The sequence below is a fragment of the Lolium perenne genome, chromosome 3, assembly GCF_019359855.2.
Source record: "Lolium perenne isolate Kyuss_39 chromosome 3, Kyuss_2.0, whole genome shotgun sequence".
Taxonomy (NCBI): Eukaryota; Viridiplantae; Streptophyta; class Magnoliopsida; order Poales; family Poaceae; genus Lolium; species Lolium perenne.
Window position 1 is genome coordinate 222,764,700 of NC_067246.2, and position 22,809 is coordinate 222,787,508.

General features: G+C 45.8%; 1 long non-coding RNA gene across 1 annotated transcript; it reads right to left on the reverse strand.

The window, feature by feature from the left end:
• Positions 1-6,261: 6,261 nt before the first annotated feature.
• On the reverse strand, positions 6,262-6,943 carry LOC127343476 (uncharacterized). The gene is made up of 2 exons (XR_007877279.2): positions 6,757-6,943; positions 6,262-6,555 (listed from the first exon to the last, which is right to left on the reverse strand). It is a non-coding gene; the product is annotated as an uncharacterized lncRNA (long non-coding RNA).
• Between the last annotated feature and the right edge of the window lie 15,866 nt (positions 6,944-22,809).

The window sequence follows — 22,809 nt, forward strand, 5'->3', positions numbered from 1 at the left end:
TTGGTTTAGTTATAGAGTAGTACAAGAGCATCACACTTAGCCTAGAGAGCTACAAGTTAATTAGTACCCCTCATGACTAGTTGCTAGTGCTAAAAACTAAAAGTGACTACTTTAGATGGGAACTTGTGAAAACCAATGACTTTGAAAACCTTGGAATGATGAGTCATTCTATTGAAAGATTTTGAAGGTGAATATGACTTGTGAATGACATGGTGACTTTTACAAAACTGATGCTTGGATTCGGATGTGATACCATTCCAATTCTTAAGTACCCCCACAATACCTGAATCTGGGTAAGGCTTAGCTGGAAACTTATGTATTTTAGTATGGGTTCCCACTGAACAAGCGTCATCGGGGTTATGCCAAGGCTGCCTCCACCAAAAATGAAATGACGTGAAATGAGGTGAATGTCAGACCCAAGCCTTGTGCAGTTCCCAGGTTGACTGTTGGTCCTCACTGGGAGGCCAAGCTCATGGGGACAGGTGCCTATACTAGGATATGTAAATGAAAGGTTATGATTGATAGTTCGCGTACTGCGTACGATAAATCATGGCCAGTTACCCCTGACAAACTATTGCAATTGTTGTGGCACAAGTGTACAACCTCTGCAGAGTGTAAACCTATTCGAATAGCCGCGTCCGTGGTCATGGACAGTTGGGAAGGCCATACTGTTCCGTCATCAGAATTTTTCCAAAATATGAATGGTGACTTGTGACTTGAATTTGAAAGGTGACTTGGTCTTTGAATCACAACAGAGTTGTGGGAATGACACTAATGTTCCCACTTGAGTAAGTTAGGCAAATGAAGAGGTTTTATTTACTAAAGTGCTTATGAAATAAAACTGGCTTTATGCAAATGAAACTAGAGCTTAGAACCCCCTTACTATAGTTAATAATGCTTACACTAGTATTAGTTTGCGAGTACTTTAAAGTACTCACGGCTGTGTCCCTGGCTATTCAAATGGCCAGACTATGAAGAGGACTATCAGAACAAGGAAGAAGGACAGCAGGATGTCTACGACAACTAGGGCCACTCCTGACGTCAACAGTTGCCTATGGAACAGATGGACCACCACCGCTACTTCGCTTCCGCTATGTGTTTTGTAATTGATCAATAGATCAACTATTATTGTAATGAGACTGGATCATGTGATCCTTTGTTGTAAGACAATTATGTGTTGTAATGAATGATGTTTTGTGATATCAATCTATTATGTCTCGCAAAAACGATATTCCTGGGATTGCGATGAATGGCATAATAGGCATCTGGACTTAAAAATCCGGGTGTTGACACTCCTCCTTCAATTACTTATGTGACGATATACGGGCCTATCCATGGCGACTCGAGTTTTTCTTGGCTATTTTGCGTAAGCCGGAGAACTAGGTCGCCTACCTGGAAAGACCTTGGTCGCAAACATCGACTGTGGTAGTTTTTCATGTCTTGCTGGTACTTGGTGATCCTTGACAATACCTCGTCTCGAGCTTCGTCGAGTGCATCAATATTATCTTCCAGTTCCTTTCTCGAGGTTTCTTCTATAAATTCCGCCACTCTCGGGGAATTGTGTTCTATCTCTATCGGCAGCACTGCCTCAGCTCCATGGACCAGAAAGAATGTAGTTTTTTATGTCGCTGTATTTGGTGTCGTTCATATACTCCATAGCATGATAGGCAACTCCTCTGGCTAGGTATGTCGAGCTTTTTCCAATGGTGTTAGCAGGCGCTTCTTGATGCCGTTGCAGATGATGCCGTTTTCTTTTTCGACCTGACCATTGGTCTGCGGGTGCGCAACTGAGGCAAATTGTAATTTGATGCCTATCTCTGCGCAATATGCCTTGAATTCCTTGGATGTGAAGTTGCTGTCGTTGTCTGTGACGATGCTATGAGGAACTCCAAACCGAAAAACGATACTCTTGATGAACTTGATTGCCGACGCTGCATCTGGTGAGTTTATCGGCTTCGCCTCGATCCATTTTGTAAACTTATCGATAGCTATGAGCATATACTCGTATCCTCCTGGCCATGCCTTGTGTAATTTTCCCACCATATCAAGACCCCATTGAGCAAAGGGCCATGACAATGGTATCGGCATCAACTCTGCTGCCGGAGAGTGGGGTTTGGTAGCAAACCTTTGACACGCATCACAGGTACGCACTATGTCCTTGGCATCCTCGATTGTTGTTAGCCAGTAGAATCCTGCTCTGAAAACTTTAGCTGATATAGCTCGACTACTCACGTGGTGTCCACACACTCCTTCGTGCACATCTTTTAACAGCAATCGACCTTCTTCGGGTGTGACACATCGCTGCATGACTCCCGATATACTTCATTTATATAGCTCGCCCTTAACCACGGTGAAAGCCTTGGATCATCTAATAACTCGCCTTTCTTCTACTGGATCCTAGGTTGTTTCTTTCCTTACGATATACGCGATGTAAACCGGCATCCACGGAACTTGCAATACCATCACCTCATGCGATTCTACATCATCCCCTGATGCGCTTGCTTCCGATACTGCCAGTGCCCCCGAGTCTTTCTCGACCTTCTCTTTTTTCTTTGTTTGTTTCTTTGCCTTAGTCGACCTTTCACTTATCTCCTCCCAAAACACGCCAAGTGGTATTGCTAAGCATTGCGACCCGATGTTCGCCAGAACATCGGCTTCATCGTTGCTGAGTCTGCTGATATGATTCACTTCGCACCCATCAAAGAGCTTCTCGAGTTCGTTGTATACCTCCTTGTATGCTATCATATTATCATTGACTGCATCACACTGATTCATCACTTGTTGCGCCACCAACTAGGAATCGCCAAAGATTTTTAATCGGGTTGCGCCACAAGCTTTCGCCATCTTCATCCCATGTATTAGTGCTTCGTACTCCGCTTTGTTGTTTGACGCGTTGGGGAACGTCATCCACAGTACGTACTTCAGTTTATCTCCTTGAGGTGATACCAATATCACGCCTGCTCCAGCTCCTTCTAACCTTTTGGACCCGTCAAAGTTCATAGTCCAGGTTCTCGATAAGTCTGGGGGTCCCGTATTTTGCAGCTCCATCCATTCTGCGACGAAGTCTGGTAAGATCTGCGACTTTATTGCTTTTCATTTTCATATGTGATGTCTAGAGGGGAAAGCTCGATTCCCCAAAGGGAGACACGACCCGTAGCTCCAGGGTTATTCAGTATATTGGACAAAGGCGCCTCATTGACCACTATGATTGGATGTGCCGAGAAATAGTGTCGCAACATTCTTGCTGTTGTAAACACTCCATATGCCAGCTTCTGATAATATGGGTACCGCTGCTTTGAAGGCGATAAAACTTTGCTTATGAAGTATATCGGCCACTGGACTCCATGGAGTTTTCCTTCTTCTTCTCGTTCCACCACAAGTACTGTGCTAACCACCTGAGGTGTGGCACGATATACATCGGGAGAGGTTCCTTTTCTTTGGGCGCCACCAATATTGGTGGTGTCGAGATTGTGCGTTTGAGATCTTCAAAGGCTCTATCTGCTTCTTCGTTCCACTCGAACTTTTCTCCCTGTTTAATCAAAGCATAGAACGGCAACGCCTTTTCTCCCAACCTGGCGACGAATCTGCTCAAAGCTGCGACTCGCCTGGTTAGCTGTTGTATTTCCTTGAACTTTGTTGGCTTCCTCATTGTCATGATGGCTTGGATTTTCTGCGGGTTGGCCTCGATCCCTCTTGCTGACACCAGAAACTCGATAAGTTCTCCCGCAGGAACGCCGAAAGAGCACTTCGTCGGGTTCAGCTTGAGGCAGAATTTATCGAGGTTGTCGAAAGTTTCCTTGAGATCGTCAATCAGGGTTGACCCTTTCTTTGTTGTTATGACGACATCATCGATGTACACTTGAACATTTTTTACAATTTGAGTGGCAAGGCACTTCTGCATCATCCGCTGATATGTTGCTCCCGCGTTTTTCAACCCGAAGGGCATTGTTCTATAGCAGAACACTCCATAGGGTGTTATAAAAGCTGTTTTGACCTCATCTTCTTCTTTTAAGCGGATCTGGTTGTAACCAGAATACGCATCCAGGAAGGAAAGATGTTCGCAGCCTACCGTGGAGTCGATAATTTGATCGATCCTTGGGAGGGGAAAGTGATCCTTTGAACAATATTTATTGAGACACGAGAAGTCGACGCACATGCAAAGGACCTCTGTGTTTTTCTTCGGGACCAGCGCTGGGTTAGCTACCCACGTGGCATTTGTGTGTAACTCTTTGATGAACCCAGCTTCTCTGAGTCAATTTATTTCCGACAGCATAGCTTTGCGGTTTGGTTTCAAAAAACGTCGCAAAGGTTGTCTGATTGGCCTGGCCAATGGATCCAAGTTAAGCGGGTGCTCGGCAAGTTCCCTAGGTACTCCTGGCATGTCTGCTGGACACCATGCGAAGATTTCCCAGCGCTCACGGAGGAACTCGACGAGCGCGCTTTCCTATGCGAGGTCCATATTTGTGGCGATAGCTGTCGTCTTCTTGGGATCCGTCGGGTGGATCTGCACTTCTTTCGAATTCTTCGTAGTGTCAAAATTTTGCTCCTTCAATGGCCTCCCTCCGTCAGGCAGCACATCGTAATCAGTTGTTAGCTTGGATGCCATATACTCCGCTTGCATGCCGAAGGTTTCTGACATTCGATGAAAATCCTTGTCGCACTTATCCGCTAGCGCGAAACTGCCTTTTACTGTGATTGGGCCTCTGGGTCCAAGAAGTCTCCATAACAGGTATGTGTAATGTGGTACCGCCATAAACCTGGCATACGCGGGTCGTCCCAGTAAAGCATGGTACTGTGATGGAAAATCCACGACTTCAAACTCCAGCCTTTCTATTCTGTAATTTTCTCGGGTTTCAAACTGAACGTCGAGATTGATCTTTCCTAGCGGATAACTTGGCTTGTCTAGTGTGATGCCATGGAAACGTGTGTCGGTTGGTTTTAAGTTCGCCAGGGATATGTTCATCTTCCTCAATGTATCTGCGTACATGAGGTTGAAACTGCTGCCTCCATCTATGAATACTCGTGACACGTCGAATCCTGCGATCACCGCTGGTAAGATCAAAGCTGATTGCCCTGGTCGAGGGACTTGTTGCGGGTGGTCCGCTATGGTGAAGCCAATATCTTGTCCCGACCAATTTAGGTACTCAATTGTTGGTGGAGGCATCTTCTCTGCCATAAAGACTTGTCGCGAAATTACTTTTTGAGCTCTGTTGGATGGCCTGGCCCTCTGAATCATCGACACCGCACCATTGGTGTTGATATAAGGAGGCGGGTGTGGTGCTGCCACTATTTGTGATGGGGACACGCCCTAGGGGGGCCCATCACCCAGCTCACTCGCCAGATGAAGAGAGCCGAAGGCGGTTCCAGTCGGTGGGCGACTAGGCCATGCGCCCTAGCGATTGAAGCCCGGAGCGACTGGATCGGCAGAAGGCCCATGAAGCGTAGCGGCCCAAATAGCCTTATACCTGTAAACCCTAACTGGCTGCCTATATATAGCCACCAGGGGCACCCCCTATAATAGAGTACCTCACATTACCTCAGATTAGATATAATCTCCCTCTTCCGCCTCCGGCTGCTACCACAAAGCAAGTCGTCTAACGCTGGCGACAATATGATCATAGTGATTTATAGCAGGATGTAGCGATCCTCCACCGAGAGGACGTGAACCTGGGTATATCGTGTGCCGACTCGATTCCGGAATCTCCAACGCCGCCTTGCTCTACACCTCTCATGTGCTACCCCGTAGCATCTGCCGTGGTCAAAACCACGACAGTGGCGCCCACCGTGGGGTCTGCGGCGCTTGGAGTGGTGATCCGGGCGGGATCCCTCAAATTCATCATCAACATCTAGATCGCCGTCTGCTTCCATGCGTTTCGTCTACGACAACCTGCCGGCCGCACGTCCGACCATCAGCAGTCTGCCCGGGCGTTCGGTCTGTTCGGTTTGCTCGGTCCGGTCTTTTCGGTCTTCACAAATTTCGGTCATCTAGAAATGCTACCCAAATTACATTCGGTCTTTTTGGTCTTTCTGTATTCGGTCTTCGGTCTTTTTGGTCCGGTCTTCGGTCATGACCATATAGACCAAATAGAGAAAGTGTAACATATATATAAGAAGTAGAAGCACAACACGTTATTATTTCAGGCATTTCACTTCATAATTTCTAGCAGAAGAATAAACTAGCACAGGCTGATAGCACATGTACATAAAAATGAGAGCACACAAATGGGGAAACTAAACAATCTATCACAAGTTCACAACACGTTACAGTAGAGCAGCAGGAAATGGGAGCAGCTTACAGATAGCAGTTTATAATTGAAAACAAATAAGAGAACATTAATTCTTACAACAAATGGCAAGTCTCAATCTCATGGTCTCACACTCACAACTCACAACTTGACAAATAACATCTTACGGATGAAAAGCACAATAGAACATATATTACATAGAGTTGTTGCACTTGTTAGCGGACTTTGCTTGACTTTCCCAAGGCCGGGGATCCAGCATCATCAGCCTTGCGCTTCCCTTTCCCTTTTTCGCCAAGTTCTTCAAGCAGCTCTGGTTGTACATAAATAAAATGGGCAACAATAATTTGTAAATAAGATGGTTGATTGTATATAAATAATATGGGCATCAGTAGTATGTAAATAAGATGACACATGAATGATTTTATGTAAACAACATGGGCAGGAGTAGTATGTAAATAAGATGAGCATCTACACTATGTTAATTAGATGGCATATGGGCAGCAAATCATACTATTTTCTAGCTCTTGTAATGCCTCCATGTCCTCTTGGATGTCGACGGGTCAGTGGAGCGTCTCAACCAATCTTGTGTACACACTAAAGCTTGTATCATGAATGGATTAAGAGATGTCCTGAAGTCATCAAGTATGCGTCCACTTGTGCTGAAGGCAGACTCCGAAGCCACCGTTGAGATGGGAATTGCCAAGGGCATTCGCAAGGGCAAGTTCACGTGCATTCAGCTCATCCTCAAGAACATACTCAGGTTCGGATGCCATCTACAAACAGACAGAAGTCAAGTACATCTGAGTAAACAAGTGCACAACTAACCAGTAGAATTAAACAGAAATATATTTCACGTTTTATCTACAAGTCGCAGGTCTTTACAAGTGTTTAATATATTTCATAAATACATCTTATTGTAGTTATTGTAGTTATACTTGTTTCTCCTTCTCAGCAAAACGGCCTGGTGTCTTTCTCGCCACTCGCCACGCTCGGGGACTGGGCGCCCTCTCGGCAGCGCCACTCATCGGTCGCCCGACCTCGCCACTCGCCGGTCGCCCGACCTCGCCACTCGCCACGCTCGGGGACTCGGCCCGCTCCAGACAGCGCCGCTCGCCGGTCGCCTGAGCTTGCCATCCGCCACGCTCGGGGACTCGGCGCGCTCCAGACAGCGCCGCTCGCCGGTCGCCCGAGTTCGCCATCCGCTATGCTCGGGGACTCGGGCGCTCCGGACAGCGCCGCTCGACGGTCGCCCGAGCTCGCCATCCGCCACGCTCGGGGACTCGGCGCGCTCCCGGCAGCGTCGGTCGCCCGAGCTCACCATCCGCCACGCTCGGGGAGTCGGTGCGCTCGGACAGGGCCGCTCGCCGGTCGCCCGAGCTCGCCATCCGCTACGCTCGGGACTCGGCGCTCTCCGGACAGCGCTGCTCGCCGGTCGCCCGAGCTCGCCATCCGCCACGCTCGGGGACTCGGCGCACTCCCGACAGCGCCGCTCGCCGGTCGCCCGAGCTCGCCATCCGCCACGCTCGGGGACTCGGCACCCTAGAGACAACGACGCTCGCCGATCGCCCGAGCTCGCCACTCGCCATGCTCGGGGACTCGGCGCGCTTCCGATAGCGCCACCCGCCGATCGGCTGTCGCCGATTGGCCCTCGCCAACTAGCCCACGCCGACTGGCTCTGATACCGACTGGCTCTCGCCGACTGGTTCACGTCGACTAGTTCACGCCGATTGGCCTGCGCCGACTGGCTCGTTTCGACTGCCTCCTGTTTCACGATTGTTTCCTCTGTTTCAGGACCTCGTCGCCGATTCACCTCGACACATCGCCAAGCTACTTTGCGCCCTGCCTCAAGCCCGCGCCGAATCCAGGACGCGCTCGGGGACTACTGATGGGGATACGCCCTAGGGGGCCCATCACCCAGCTCACTCGCCAGATGAAGAGAGCCGAAGGCGGTTCCAGTCGGTGGGCGACTGGGCCATGCGCCCTAACGATTGAAGCCCGGAGCCACTAGATCGGCAGAAGGCCCATGAAGCGTAGCGGCCCAAATAGCCTTATACCTGTAAACCCTAACTGGCTGCCTATATAAAGCCACTAGGGGCACCCCCTATAATAGATTACCTCACATTACCTCAGATTAGATACAATCTCCCTCTTCCGCCTCCGGCGGCTGATACGTCTCTGACGTATCGATAATTTCTTATGTTCCATGCCACATTATTGATGATATCTACATGTTTTATGCATACTTTATGTCATATTTATGCGTTTTCCGGAACTAACCTATTGACGAGATGCCGAAGGGCCAGTTCCTGTTTTCTGCTGTTTTTGGTTTCAGAAATCCTAGTAAGGAAATATTCTCGGAATCGGACGAAATCAACGCCCAGCATCTTAGGATCACGCGAAGCTTCCAGAACACCCGAGAGAGGCCAGAGGGGGGCCACAGGCCCACCACACATGGGCCTGGCACGGCCAGGGGGGCCGCGCCCCCCTAGTGTGTCGTCGCCTCGTTGACCTTCTGTAATGTCCCAGGTTTAGAGACGAGCGAGGGGTAAATTTTAGAAAGGGATGTGCATTGCATAGTAAATTTTGGGGAAATTTCGCGCTTTTAAACAAAAACTGCATCGAAGGGGGACAAGTTTCTCTCTCGACACCTTACAGGGTTAGGGTTTCGAGAGTGCGACAAACTTGTATCTCACCTCATCAAATTAGGGTTTTGAGAAGAGAGGGGAGAGTTTGCATTTCAAACTTAAGTTGTATGATTGGATTACAAGTTTAGTGTTTGAATGTATTCAAACTCAAATTTGAATTTGAATTTCAAACATTAAATAATCATCACATAATTCAAATTTGAGATAATTTCTCAAACAATTATCATTAAACAATTACACAAGCAATAGTAATGTTACATAAATTTCAATAAGGAAAACTTGGGCTTTATTGATTTCCACACAATATACATTGTCAATTACAATATCCATAAATGAAATTATAAACATTACAACACTTTACAGAAATTAAAGAAAAAGAGAAATAAAAAAGAAAATGATAATATACAAAGATGATCACATGGCTAAACCCTAAACTAGTTTCTTCATGCAATCCTGATCATCTTTCAGCATTTTCTTCAATTCCTGAAATCAAAGTCAATAAAAAAAAGGAAACAAAAGTTAGGCCAAGTGGTATTACCACTTGGCAGGTTAGTAAAACAAGTAAGAAATGTGTTGATAAGCTCAACACTGCCGGAGAGCCAAGCCAGGGATCAAGTCCCAACCAAAGAAGCACACAGGCAGCTCACAAGCCATGCTGCATGCACCACAGCACATCAAGCCAGGGGAGAAGAACCCAGGTCTTGCATTGCTGTCGACCAAAGAAGCAAAGAGGGGGCCAGTATAAGAGTTGCTCACAAGCAAATCTTCCCCATTCCATCGACAAGCTCACAGGGTAAGCACAGCCAGAGTCTTAGAACAGGAAGAACTGGAAGAACACCACAGTTCTTCTATCCAACCAAAAATCATCACAGAACCAAATCAAGCTCACAAGATCACCAGGAGGAGCAGGGCAAGTAAATCAACCACATGAGCAACACAGAAGCAATCCTCTACACCAACAATTAATTCTAGGAGCTGGAGTGAGGTATAAACAGATCAACCTGAGCAAAACCCTGGTTTGCTCATAAATAAGCATTTGCATATGTCACAGAAGCCAAAATGGGTAGAATACCCAGATTGTATCATCATCTGGCTACCAAGTCAGTTGGTGCAAGCAAAAATGGGTGAAGCCAATAGGAACTCACCAAGGGAACACTGGCTAGACCAAAACAGTGGAATAACCAAGGCAATCCAGCAAGGAAGAGATCCTATCTATTCAACCAAAGCCACCTAGCACTTAAAACCTAGCACACCATCAGATAGATAGACCATATGTGTCTATTCTTATTTGTCAACATCAAAGAACACTGGAAATCCCACAAGGAATTACCCAGTGATGCATTCACCAAGCCATAGCAAGCCAACAAGGGTGGGAGCTACCTAAACAGCAATAAATTGCTGTCAAGGTCACCTCAACCACTGAAACAGCCAAACTAATAAGCCATGCACAGTTATCATCACCCAGAGGGGTTCAGTAGAGGGCTAGGGTACCAACCTGAGGTTGTCATCCATCTAGCCCTAATTAATTTAATTAACATGATCATCACTGCAAGGCAGTTCACATCATTTATCCAATAAAGCAAGGACAAGCTATACAGATAAATGAAATTCATAAATCTCCAGTAACTTGAACACTTACACATGATCCAATTGATCACTGCAAGCAACAGCAGTTGCTTGAGCCAACCACAGCACACACCAGCACAAGGCATGGTGATGCACAGTCACCAGGATAAACCAGACATGCACAGGCTGTAAGTAAAGCAAGCAATGAACAAGCAAGTGGTGATCAATTGATCACCAGAGCCTGCTAGGGCATGCCAGGACATGCTAGAATCAATTACTGGCACCACATAGAAATTATATGAGTTACACAGCCACAGTTAAGCAACTATTGCATCACAGCCTAACACATAAGTCATTTTTATGATTGTATCCAGAAGCATATCATCAAGGAATTGATGTATATGGTCAACAATTAAGCAAGGCCAAACCTACCATGAGCCAGAACTCAATAATCACCCCACAGACAACACCATCTCTTGCTAGAACAGCAAGAATTACTCACAGTAATGAACTAGGGGAGCCAGAGCTTATCACAGCACAAGCCAATAGGCCATGAGCCTCACTGGATGCTCATGAGCAATCACAGGAGGGCCACAGCAGGAGATCATCATGAACAGAAGGAGCTAGGAAGCACAGAAACATGGCAGTAGCAGCACGGCAGTAGCACAGGCAGCACCGCAGCAGCGCAAATAGCAAAGCAGCAGCACAACAGTAGCTCGGCCAGCACCTCCACGAGGAGGGAAGCCATGGCCAGAGCTACTGGAGGAGGAAGAAGAACAGGCATAGACGTAGAAGAGGAGAAGAGAAGGAGATAGAGCAAGTAACAGAGGAGGAAAGAGAAGGTGTAACTTACAGGCGGAGCAGATGAGCACGACCGTGGCGGCACGGCGGCACACGCCAGGCGACGGCGGCGCCAGGCCAAGCCAAGCCTGGTCGCCACATCACCGCAACGCCGGCACCTCCACGACATCACCACGGCGCCAGGGACGCCGACGAACGGCGGATCTTCACGGATCCCTGCGGCCGAGGCGCAGATGCGATGGGGAAGAGTCGAGTTGGACGCGAGCGTCAAATCGAAGCGGACCACCACGTCCGCCATCGAGAGACGGTTCAGATCCGCACCAGATCGTCGCCGATGATGGCCGGAGGAGGCCGGAGCAAGGCGGCGACGGCGGAGGCGATTCGGAGTCGCGGGAGCCCGAAAGGGGAATTAGGGTTACGGGGTGGAGGACGACGGAGCGACTGGGTCGGTTGGACCGAGCCCACTGGGCTGGTCCAACCTAACCAGCTCGGCCGCCTGACAGGTGGGCCCGAGGGGTATTTAGGAAATTTCCAAATACCCATTTAAATGAGAATTTTCAAGAATTTTATAAAATAAAATACAGCTCTAAAAAAATAAGTAAAAATATGAAAATTAATCAGCATAAAATTCTCTATCCAAATAAAATATCAAAGAGAATTTTTGAAGACAATGAAGAATAAATCTTAATTGATGAATTAAAATAATGGTTAAAATCACACATATTATTTTCAAAAATGAAAATAAGTCCATTAATGCATTTGGACTTTAAAAACACCTTGACAACATTTCAAGGTTGTATTTTACTTTTAAACAAGTCTCTCCAAATTATTCTTAGTATAAACCTCTTACATGAAATAATAACGACATCGGAAGGGGGGAACAAACCCTAAAAATGGAATCATGCATAATTGCTTCTTTAACCATTGCCCTTATTGGACAATGATGCTATTTTTTAGAACCAGAGGACAAGGGTCAGTCCACACCTTCCAACTGCAAAACTTTGCAGTGTTCAGGCAAGTTCATCACTTGCTCATGTCATTTGAGTATTTTTATCAAATTACTTGCAAAGTATTATGGTTATCACTATTGCACAAAAATCAAAACCACTACTTTCATAACTATGAATATGACTATGTGGTGGGCAATGGAACCATGGATTGTGTTGATATGGTGGAGGTTCCATTGCACGGGTTTATATCCATCTAGGATTAAACAACAAATGTCGCCAGTGATTCTTGTGCCGTAATATCCGTGTTAACCATAAGATCCGGAGTGGGACGGAGTAGTCAAAAGTGTTTCCACCTCTCGTTCATCAACGGATGCGCTTTACCGTAGACACTTGTATCTGTCGGCGGCAAGCGGTAGGCTGGGGAAGCCTTAAGTCCCCACGGCACAGTCCGTAGACACTTGTCGTTCGAAGAACAAGCGGTAGGTTGGGGAAGCCTTAAGTCCCCACGGTATTGCGGTCTATGATGGGTTGCAGCCACCGGCGTAGGAGTGTATGGTAGAGCCCAGCACTGTTGTCGTGGTCGGGGTCCACCCTGAAATTACGGGAATAATGGGACCGACGTGGACCCAGGGTCGGCGCATGCAACAAAGGGTGGGTGTTCGAGGTAGCGGAGGAACATGATTGGCTAGACCTTATACCGGGCCTCACACCATAGGAAGTGTGGACGGAAAGCTGCCCGGTTGGCACCAAGGTTAAGATCTCTTATGGGTAAAGCAACACACCTCTGCAGAGTGTAAAATCGTGACTGTCACTCCCTGTTCCGGGATTGAGGAACTGCGAACGCGGCCGGAAAGGAGCTCCATGAAGTTCTAGTAAACCGGTGAAGGCTGACGGACATAGCTCTTTGAAATAAAAGCAATCTCTTGAAGAAATGTTTATCAAAACCTGCATTGGTATTAGACTTTCTGGTCTAATATCGTAGCTAGAGCATTAAACACCTCTTTTCTATAATGAACTTGTTGAGTACGCTCGTACTCATACCACTCTTAAATCCCATGCTTAGATTGTCTGAATCATCTGGAAGAGGACTACGACAAGAATGAAGGAGCCGAGATCATCGGCTATGAAGAACCTGACCTCTCAGGAGGTGTTGAAGGCGTAGACTACCTCATTGTCTACGGATCCGGGGAGGCTTCCGGAGGAGAACAAGCATAGAGATATCTGATAAGCAGTAGTAACCGAGCAGCCCGAACTCTTAGGATTTAGCTGCTTGATGAAATAATGTTTAGTTTAATGAGACTCTGGTATTGTAAGTTAAGTTGGGTTCGTCTCGAACCCAGGAGTAATCCTCTTAGGACCCAAGAGGAGCTCCGAGACGATATGTGTATGTTAATTGTAATATTATGTGAATGAGTTATGGACCTGCTATGTTCTGTTGTACTACTCTGAGGGATGTAACATTTGCGGATTGGTACTTCGTGAATGTTATATCAACGACTGGCATACTACAACATGCAGTGGTATGCAGGGTCACCACAGTTGGTATCAGAGCAAAAGCTTTGACCTTAGGTTGGAACCTAGTAAATGGGACCAAACGTTAGGAGTCAAATAGGATTAGTAAAGAATTCTCTAAAAATATGGTGTATATTCAATTGAGAATACAACAATCATATCTTTTAGTGCGAAAATTCTTTATTATCTCTATTATGATGCATTATTACTAATCTTATAATCTTTCTATTTCTACAGCCAACATGGCAAGTTCACGACCGGGAAGAAACGTGAAAGTTATAGATTCCACACTGAACGAATACCAGGGAGGACTTGCAGACATCTTACGAGCCATGTTACTGGAGTTTGGGTGCGATCCCCAGATTCCAGTAAAGAAGTACATGTTCTATGATGGCCCGGTATTGGCCAAGTGCAGAGTAGGACTGCGACTTCCCGAGTCTTTGGGAATGAGCGTAGTAATGCCAGCGGGAGAAGCTAGGACAACCAATACAGCCTATCATATAGCGGTTATGAGAGCCATAACCGACATACGGGAACATAAGACAAAAGAGCTTATTGATTCCGAGTTCTCCCATATTCCTCATAATCAGGAGGAAGAAGATCCCATGCTCAACCACTACAAATATGCCAAACGCAAACCCATAGCAGCGGCGAAATATATGGATAATAGTCGCAACTTCATATCATTACTCTTTCAGTTGAACCATCATCTGATAGGAGCAATTGATACGATGCTTGAGGAATTTACTGAACCTAAGGAGGAGAGTAGGGGGAAAGAACTTATGGAGAATGAGGTGCACACACCAGTTTATTCAGCTGGTGATTACATCAGTATTGATCCACTTGAGCGTGAACCTACACCTGTTACACCTGGGAACTACCTGGGTAGTTCCTATGGGAGATACGAGGGCGGAGAGGAATCCGGAAACAATCAGCGTTCCGAGACTCCTATCGAGAATTCTAGGGGTTGGCGATGGGGATCGGATACGGGAACTCATAGTACTACTGAGTATTATGATGGAGATATGAATGATGATGCTACAACCCAGAACCAGAGCTATCCCAGTAATGAAGGAGTGGATGGAGGATATCCGACACAGGTTGAGTCGGGTATGAGTTTTGGTAACCCTTATGGTGGGGTTACAGGGGAGTACACCCGATGGGTGGACTATGATGCACTCAACGATCAGTTTGTGAACACTGATTTCTCCTTAGGATCATCATCTGATTCGGATTACAAGCCAACGGGGAGACCTTATGTTCCAGGGTCTATCAGGAGGACGACACGTTCGACCGGATGGAAGCCTGGAATGTACCGTGAGTGAAGATCGACTAGAGTCCACCAATGGAGGCGTGGCTATAATACACAAGTACCACGTGTATTATAGTTTGTAATATTTGTATAAATTTGTATATATACTTTAATAAGTGAGTTTGTATACTCACATCGACTTGAGTATTGTAATAAGACCACTTAAGTATGTATATACATGGTATATGTTTTGTATGATTTGGATTTGCTTCTTGATTTCCATTGCGTGACTAGTTCTGTGCACAAAGTTGAGCTCAGAAAACTTGCGCATGGAGTAATTATGAGTATCATCTTGTGTTGCAGAACTAGGGGATTATGTCGGGAACGTTAGGAAACGAGACTGAAGCGCAGCGCATGGAGCGCGAAGCCAAAGAAAAGGAAGAGGCTGAGGGTACAGCCAGAGATCAGTTTCCACCACCACCACCACCCATGACGCAACAGAATTTCATCCAGTATATGCAAATGGTGGAAGAGAGGCAACGTATCACGTTGGAGCAGCAGAACAAATTCTTCCAAGAGCTGCTGCAACAGAATAGGGCAGATAGGCCAGAGAACCAGGGCGTTACTCTAGCAGACTTCCAGAATACTAAGCCTATATCTTTCGCATACGCGCCTGAGCCAATGGACGCGGAAGATTGGCTGATGGATACTGAGCGAAAGCTCAACACCGTTGGATGTAACGATCAAGAGAAGGTTCGTTATGCTACCCATCTGCTATGTGGACCTGCCGCATCATGGTGGGACAATATTGTAGCCGTTTACCCGGCTGGAAAGGTATTTACCTGGGAGGAGTTCGCAAGGAAGTTCAGGGAATCCAATGTCCCTGAAAGTATTGTGGAACTGAAGCGTCGAGAATTCGAGAGTCTCGAGCAGAAGGACAAGGCAATCCTGACCTATGTCAGGGAGTTCTCAAAGCTGTCCCGGTACGCTGTTGAGGAAGTCAACACCGAGGACAAGAAGAAAAAGAGATTTCTGAGGGGGTTAAGTCCCCAGTTCAAGGTACAGCTACGGATGATGAGAGCAACGGAATTCCAAGAGTTGGTGGATGCAGCCATCACTCTTGAAGATGATTTCAAACAACTGCAAGAAGAGAAGAGGAAAAAGGCCAAGTTTGAGCCTAAGAGGTTTGTTAGTAACAAGCCTAATACAAGCTTGAGTTTCAAGCCCAGATACAACAACAATAACAAAAACACCAACTACAGCAACTACTACGGTAGTAGGAAGAACCAAGCATACCAGTCTGCAAATCAAATAATTTGCAGAAGCTGTGGATTCACAGGGCATCTTGCCAAGGATTGCAAGAAGCCAAAGATCATATGCTTTGGTTGTCGCCAGGAGGGGCACATGCTGAAGGACTGCCCCAAGAGGAACATTGGGGGAGGTCAGTCTGGAGGAGGTGGAAGCCGAGGAGGAAACACCGGAGGGAACTGGAAGAATAAGAAGCCCTTCGGCAAGTTGAACTGTACCAGTCTGGAGGAGGTGGTCAACTCCGATCAGGCGGTGATAGGTACGCTCCAGATACTCACTCATCCTGGCAAAGTACTTTTTGACACTGGTGCAACTACATCATTCATTTCTCAGCAATTCATCATCAAACATGGGATTAGTTGCACTAAGTTAGATAAAACCATAACTATACTTTCTGTGGGGGGAACGATAGTAGTAACCCATGCCAAACAAAAACAAGTCATTATGATCAATAAGTGCGCGTTTGACGCGGACCTGTTCATTTTACCGATGAAGGACATTGATGTCATTCTCGGTATGAACTGGTTGGAAGCTAATGGAGCATTGATCGACTGTGTAAATAAGACGGTGTCTTTGAAATGCCCCGATGGAAGTAGAATGATCTACCAAGGCGACAAACATACACAGATTGAAGTTGAGCTACAGTTGAACAGCATGAAGGAGGTGAAGTTAGAAGATATACCTGTAGTAAATGAATTCCAGGATGTGTTTCCTGCGGAATTACCTGGTATGCCACCAGATAGGGAGATAGAATTCACTATCGACCTAATTCCAGGAACAGCTCCGATTGCCAAGGCACCATATAAAATGGGGCCTAAGGAGTTGAAAGAACTTAAGGAGCAACTGGATGACTTGGAACAAAAGGGATTCATTCAAGAGAGTGTTTCACCATGGGGATCACCTGTGATTTTCGTGGATAAAAGAGATGGAGGAAGAAGGATGTGCGGAGACTACAGGAATCTGAACAACGTCACAATCAAGAACAAGTATCCACTTCCAAGGATACAAGATCTATTTGTCAAGTGAGAGGCGCGGGAGTCTTTTCCAAGATTGATCTAAGATCCGGTTATCACCAGATAAAGATCAAGAAGGAAGACGTTCCGAAAACTGCCTTTGTCTCAAGGTATGGACATCATGAATACCTTGTAGTACCTTTTGGATTAACCAATGCCCCAGCAATATTCATGAATCTCATGAATAAGATCTTCATGCCATATCTAGACAAGTTTGTCATCGTATTCATCGATGATATCTTGATTTATTCCAAAGATAAAGCCGAACATGCTGAACATTTGAGGTTAGTGTTGCAGACACTAAGAGAACATCAACTCTATGCCAAATTTAGTAAGTGTGAATTTTGGCTAGATCAAGTGGAATTTCTTGGTCATGTTATTAGTAAAGATGGAATAGCTGTTAACCCGAGCAAGGTGGCAGCAGTTCTAGAATGGGAAGCACCCAAGACTGTCAAGGAAATCCGAGGATTCCTAGGAATGGCAGGATACTATCGGAAATTCATTGAAGGATTCTCTAAGATAGCAGGACCAATGACAAAGTTGCTAAGGAAGAACACACCATTCGTGTGGTCAGAGGAGTGTGAGAAGAGTTTTCAAACTCTAAAGAAGAAACTCACCACGGCACCGGTGTTAGCAGTTCCGGAAGTTGGCAAGGATTACACCGTGTACTGTGACGCATCCAAACATGGACTGGGTTGCGTACTCATGCAAGATCGGAAAGTAATATCTTATGGATCGAGGCAACTCAGACCTCATGAAGTAAACTATCCAACACATGACTTGGAATTAGCAGCAGTTGTATTTGCACTTAAAACTTGGAGACATTTTCTCTATGGAGCTAAGTGTGAGCTCTATACAGACCATAAAAGCCTCAAATATTTCTTTACCCAGAAGGAACTCAACATGAGGCAGAAAAGATGGCTAGAATTGATCAAGGATTATGATCTGACAATCAATTACACACCAGGGAAGGCTAATGTTGTAGCAGATGCCCTGAGTAGGAAGAGTACCGGAGGAGTGGAACAAGAAATATCACCAGAGTTGAGGAAGGAAATAAGTCAAGCCCAAATACAACTTTGGGAGAAGGAAGCTCATGAAGGACTATCAGCTTTACAAGTAGCCGATGAGCTAAATGTCAACTTGAAGAATGAAATAATAATGGGTCAGCTGGATGATCCATTCATCGTGGAGGAGATGAGAAGAATAGATGAGGGAAGACCATCAGAATTTCACCGAGGAGAATCTGGATCTTTATGGTTCTAGAAAAGAATTTGCGTTCCGGATATTGCTGAAATTAAGGAAGTAATACTCCGGGAAGCTCATCAAACACCCTATTCCATACATCCGGGAAGTACAAAGATGTACATGGACCTAAAGGAACTATTCTGGTGGAATAATATGAAGAGGGAGATAGCACAATATGTGGCAGAATGCCATACCTGCCAGCGAGTGAAGGCTGAACACCAGAGTCCGGCAGGGAAGTTACAACCTTTGCCTATTCCAGAGTGGAAATGGGAGGAAATAGGAATGGATTTCATCACCGGACTACCCATGACAAATAAAAAGAAGGACATGATATGGGTAATCGTGGACCGGTTGACGAAAAGTGCACACTTCTTAGCAGTAAACCAGCAGGATAAAGGAGAGAAACTCATCGATCTTTATATCAAAGAGATCGTGAGTAAGCACGGAGTGCCTAAGAAGATCGTGTCGGATCGAGGATCCGTGTTCACATCAGCATTCTGGAAGCAACTACATGAAGCTTTAGGATCTAAGTTAGACTATAGTACCGCTTATCATCCCCAGACAGGTGGACAAACCGAGAGAACCAACCAGATTCTAGAAGATATGCTTAGGGCTTGTGCCCTAGACTTCGGAGGATCATGGGAAGAACACTTACCATTAGCAGAGTTTTCATATAACAATAGTTATCAAAGCAGCATCAAGATGGCACCATTTGAAGCTCTGTATGGAAGGAAGTGTAGATCACCAATATGTTGGTATGAAGCCGGAGCAAGCAAGGAGTTCAACCCTGATTATGTCAAAGAGAAACAACAAATCATTGACATCATCAGAGATAGGCTCAAGATAGCCCAAAGTCGGCAAAAGAGTTATGCCGATCAGAAGAGGAGAACATGGGAGCCACAAGTTGGAGACATGGTTTATCTTAAGGTAAGCCCGATGAAAGGACTCCAGAGATTTGGAGTTAAAGGAAAACTCAGTCCTAGATATATAGGACCTTTCAAGATACTGAGTCAGAATCGAGGTTTAGCCTTTGAATTGGATTTACCAGGAAGGTTAGATCAAGTTCACAATGTATTCCATGTGTCACAACTTCGGAAATGTTTGAAGACCCCAGATGAACCAATATCACATGAGGAGCTCGAGTTACAACCAGACTTGACATATATCGAGAAGCCAGCCAAGATTCTCGAGGAGAGCTGGAAACAACTCAGAAACAAAGCTATCAAGTATTGCAAGATACAATGGAAGCATCATCCCGAGAGGGAAGCCACCTGGGAAAAAGAGGAAGACCTAAGGAAAACATACCCCGAGCTGTTCAGGTATTACAACCACAACTTCGGGACGAAGTTCTCTTTAAGGGGGAAAGGCTGTAATGTCCCAGGTTTAGAGACGAGCGAGGGGTAAATTTTAGAAAGGGATGTGCATTGCATAGTAAATTTTGGGGAAATTTCGCGCTTTTAAACAAAAACTGCATCGAAGGGGGACAAGTTTCTCTCTCGACACCTTACAGGGTTAGGGTTTCGAGAGTGCGACAAACTTGTATCTCACCTCATCAAATTAGGGTTTTGAGAAGAGAGGGGAGAGTTTGCATTTCAAACTTAAGTTGTATGATTGGATTACAAGTTTAGTGTTTGAATGTATTCAAACTCAAATTTGAATTTGAATTTCAAACATTAAATAATCATCACATAATTCAAATTTGAGATAATTTCTCAAACAATTATCATTAAACAATTACACAAGCAATAGTAATGTTACATAAATTTCAATAAGGAAAACTTGGGCTTTATTGATTTCCACACAATATACATTGTCAATTACAATATCCATAAATGAAATTATAAACATTACAACACTTTACAGAAATTAAAGAAAAAGAGAAATAAAAAAGAAAATGATAATATACAAAGATGATCACATGGCTAAACCCTAAACTAGTTTCTTCATGCAATCCTGATCATCTTTCAGCATTTTCTTCAATTCCTGAAATCAAAGTCAATAAAAAAAGGAAACAAAAGTTAGGCCAAGTGGTATTACCACTTGGCAGGTTAGTAAAACAAGTAAGAAATGTGTTGATAAGCTCAACAACTCACGGAGAGCCAAGCCAGGGATCAAGTCCCAACCAAAGAAGCACACAGGCAGCTCACAAGCCATGCTGCATGCACCACAGCACATCAAGCCAGGGGAGAAGAACCCAGGTCTTGCATTGCTGTCGACCAAAGAAGCAAAGAGGGGGCCAGTATAAGAGTTGCTCACAAGCAAATCTTCCCCATTCCATCGACAAGCTCACAGGGTAAGCACAGCCAGAGTCTTAGAACAGAAGAATCGGAAGAACACCACAGTTCTTCTATCCAACCAAAAATCATCACAGAACCAAATCAAGCTCACAAGATCACCAGGAGGAGCAGGGCAAGTAAATCAACCACATGAGCAACACAGAAGCAATCCTCTACACCAACAATTAATTCTAGGAGCTGGAGTGAGGTATAAACAGATCAACCTGAGCAAAACCCTGGTTTGCTCATAAATAAGCATTTGCATATGTCACGAAGCCAAAATGGGTAGAATACCCAGATTGTATCATCATCGGCTACCAAGTCGGTTGGTGCAAGCAAAAATGGGTGAAGCCAATAGGAACTCACCAAGGGAACACCGGCTAGACCAAAACGATTGGAATAACCAAGGCAATCCAGCAAGGAAGAGATCCTATCTATTCAACCAAAGCCACCTAGCACTTAAAACCTAGCACACCATCGATAGATAGACCATATGTGTCTATTCTTATTTGTCAACATCAAAGAACACCGGAAATCCCACAAGGAATTACCCAAAGTGATGCATTCACCAAGCCATAGCAAGCCAACAAGGGTGGGAGCTACCTAAACAGCAATAAATTGCTGTCAAGGTCACCTCAACCACCGAAACAGCCAAACTAATAAGCCATGCACGCTTATCATCACCCGTGAGGGGTTCGTAGAGGGCTAGGGTACCAACCCGAGGTTGTCATCCATCTAGCCCTAATTAATTTAATTAACATGATCATCACCGCAAGGCAGTTCACATCATTTATCCAATAAAGCAAGGACAAGCTATACTGAGATAAATGAAATTCATAAATCTCCAAGAACTTGAACACTTACACATGATCCAATTGATCATCGCAAGCAACAGCAGCTTGCTTGAGCCAACCACAAAGACACACCAAAGACAGGGCATGGTGATGCACAAATACCAGGATAAACCAGACATGCACAAAGCTGTAAGTAAAGCAAGCAATGAACAAGCAAGTGGTGATCAATTGATCACCAGAGTTTCGCTAGGGCATGCCAGGACATGCTAGAATCAATTAATGGCACCACATAGAAATTATATGAGTTACACAGCCACGCTTAAGCAACTATTGCATCACAAACCTAACACATAAGTCATTTTTATGATTGTATCCAGAAGCATATCATCAAGGAATTGATGTATATGGTCAACAATTAAGCAAGGCCAAACCTACCATGAGCCAGAACTCAATAATCACCCCACAGACAACACCATCTCTTGCTAGAACAGCAAGAATTACTCACAGTAATGAACTAGGGGAGCCGAGCTTATCACAAAGACAAGCCAGTAGGCCATGAGCCTCACTGGATGCTCATGAGCAATCACAGGAGGGCCACAGCAGGAGATCATCATGAACAGAAGGAGCTAGGAAGCACAGAAACATGGCAAAGAGGCAAGACGGCAAGAGCACAGCAAAGACGGCGGCGCAAATAGCAAAGCAAAGAAGACAACAAAGAGCTCGGCCAGCACCTCCACGAGGAGGGAAGCCATGGCCGTAGCTGCGGAGGAGGAAGAAGAACAGGCATAGACGTAGAAGAGGAGAAGAGAAGGAGATAGAGCAAGTAATGAGGAGGAAAGAGAAGGTGTAACTTACAAAGGAGCAGATGAGCACGACCGTGGCGGCACGGCGGCACACGCTGTGCGACGGCGGCGCCAGTGCCAAGCCAAGCCTGGTCGCCACATCACCGCAACGCCGGCACCTCCACGACATCACCACGGCGCCAGGGACGCCGACGAACGGCGGATCTTCACGGATCCCTGCGGCCGAGGCGCAGATGCGATGGGGAAGAGTCGAGTTGGACGCGAGCGTCAAATCGAAGCGGACCACCACGTCCGCCATCGAGAGACGGTTCAGATCCGCACCAGATCGTCGCCGATGATGGCCGGAGGCGGCTGGAGCAAGGCGGCGACGGCGGAGGCGATTCGGAGTCGCGGGAGCCC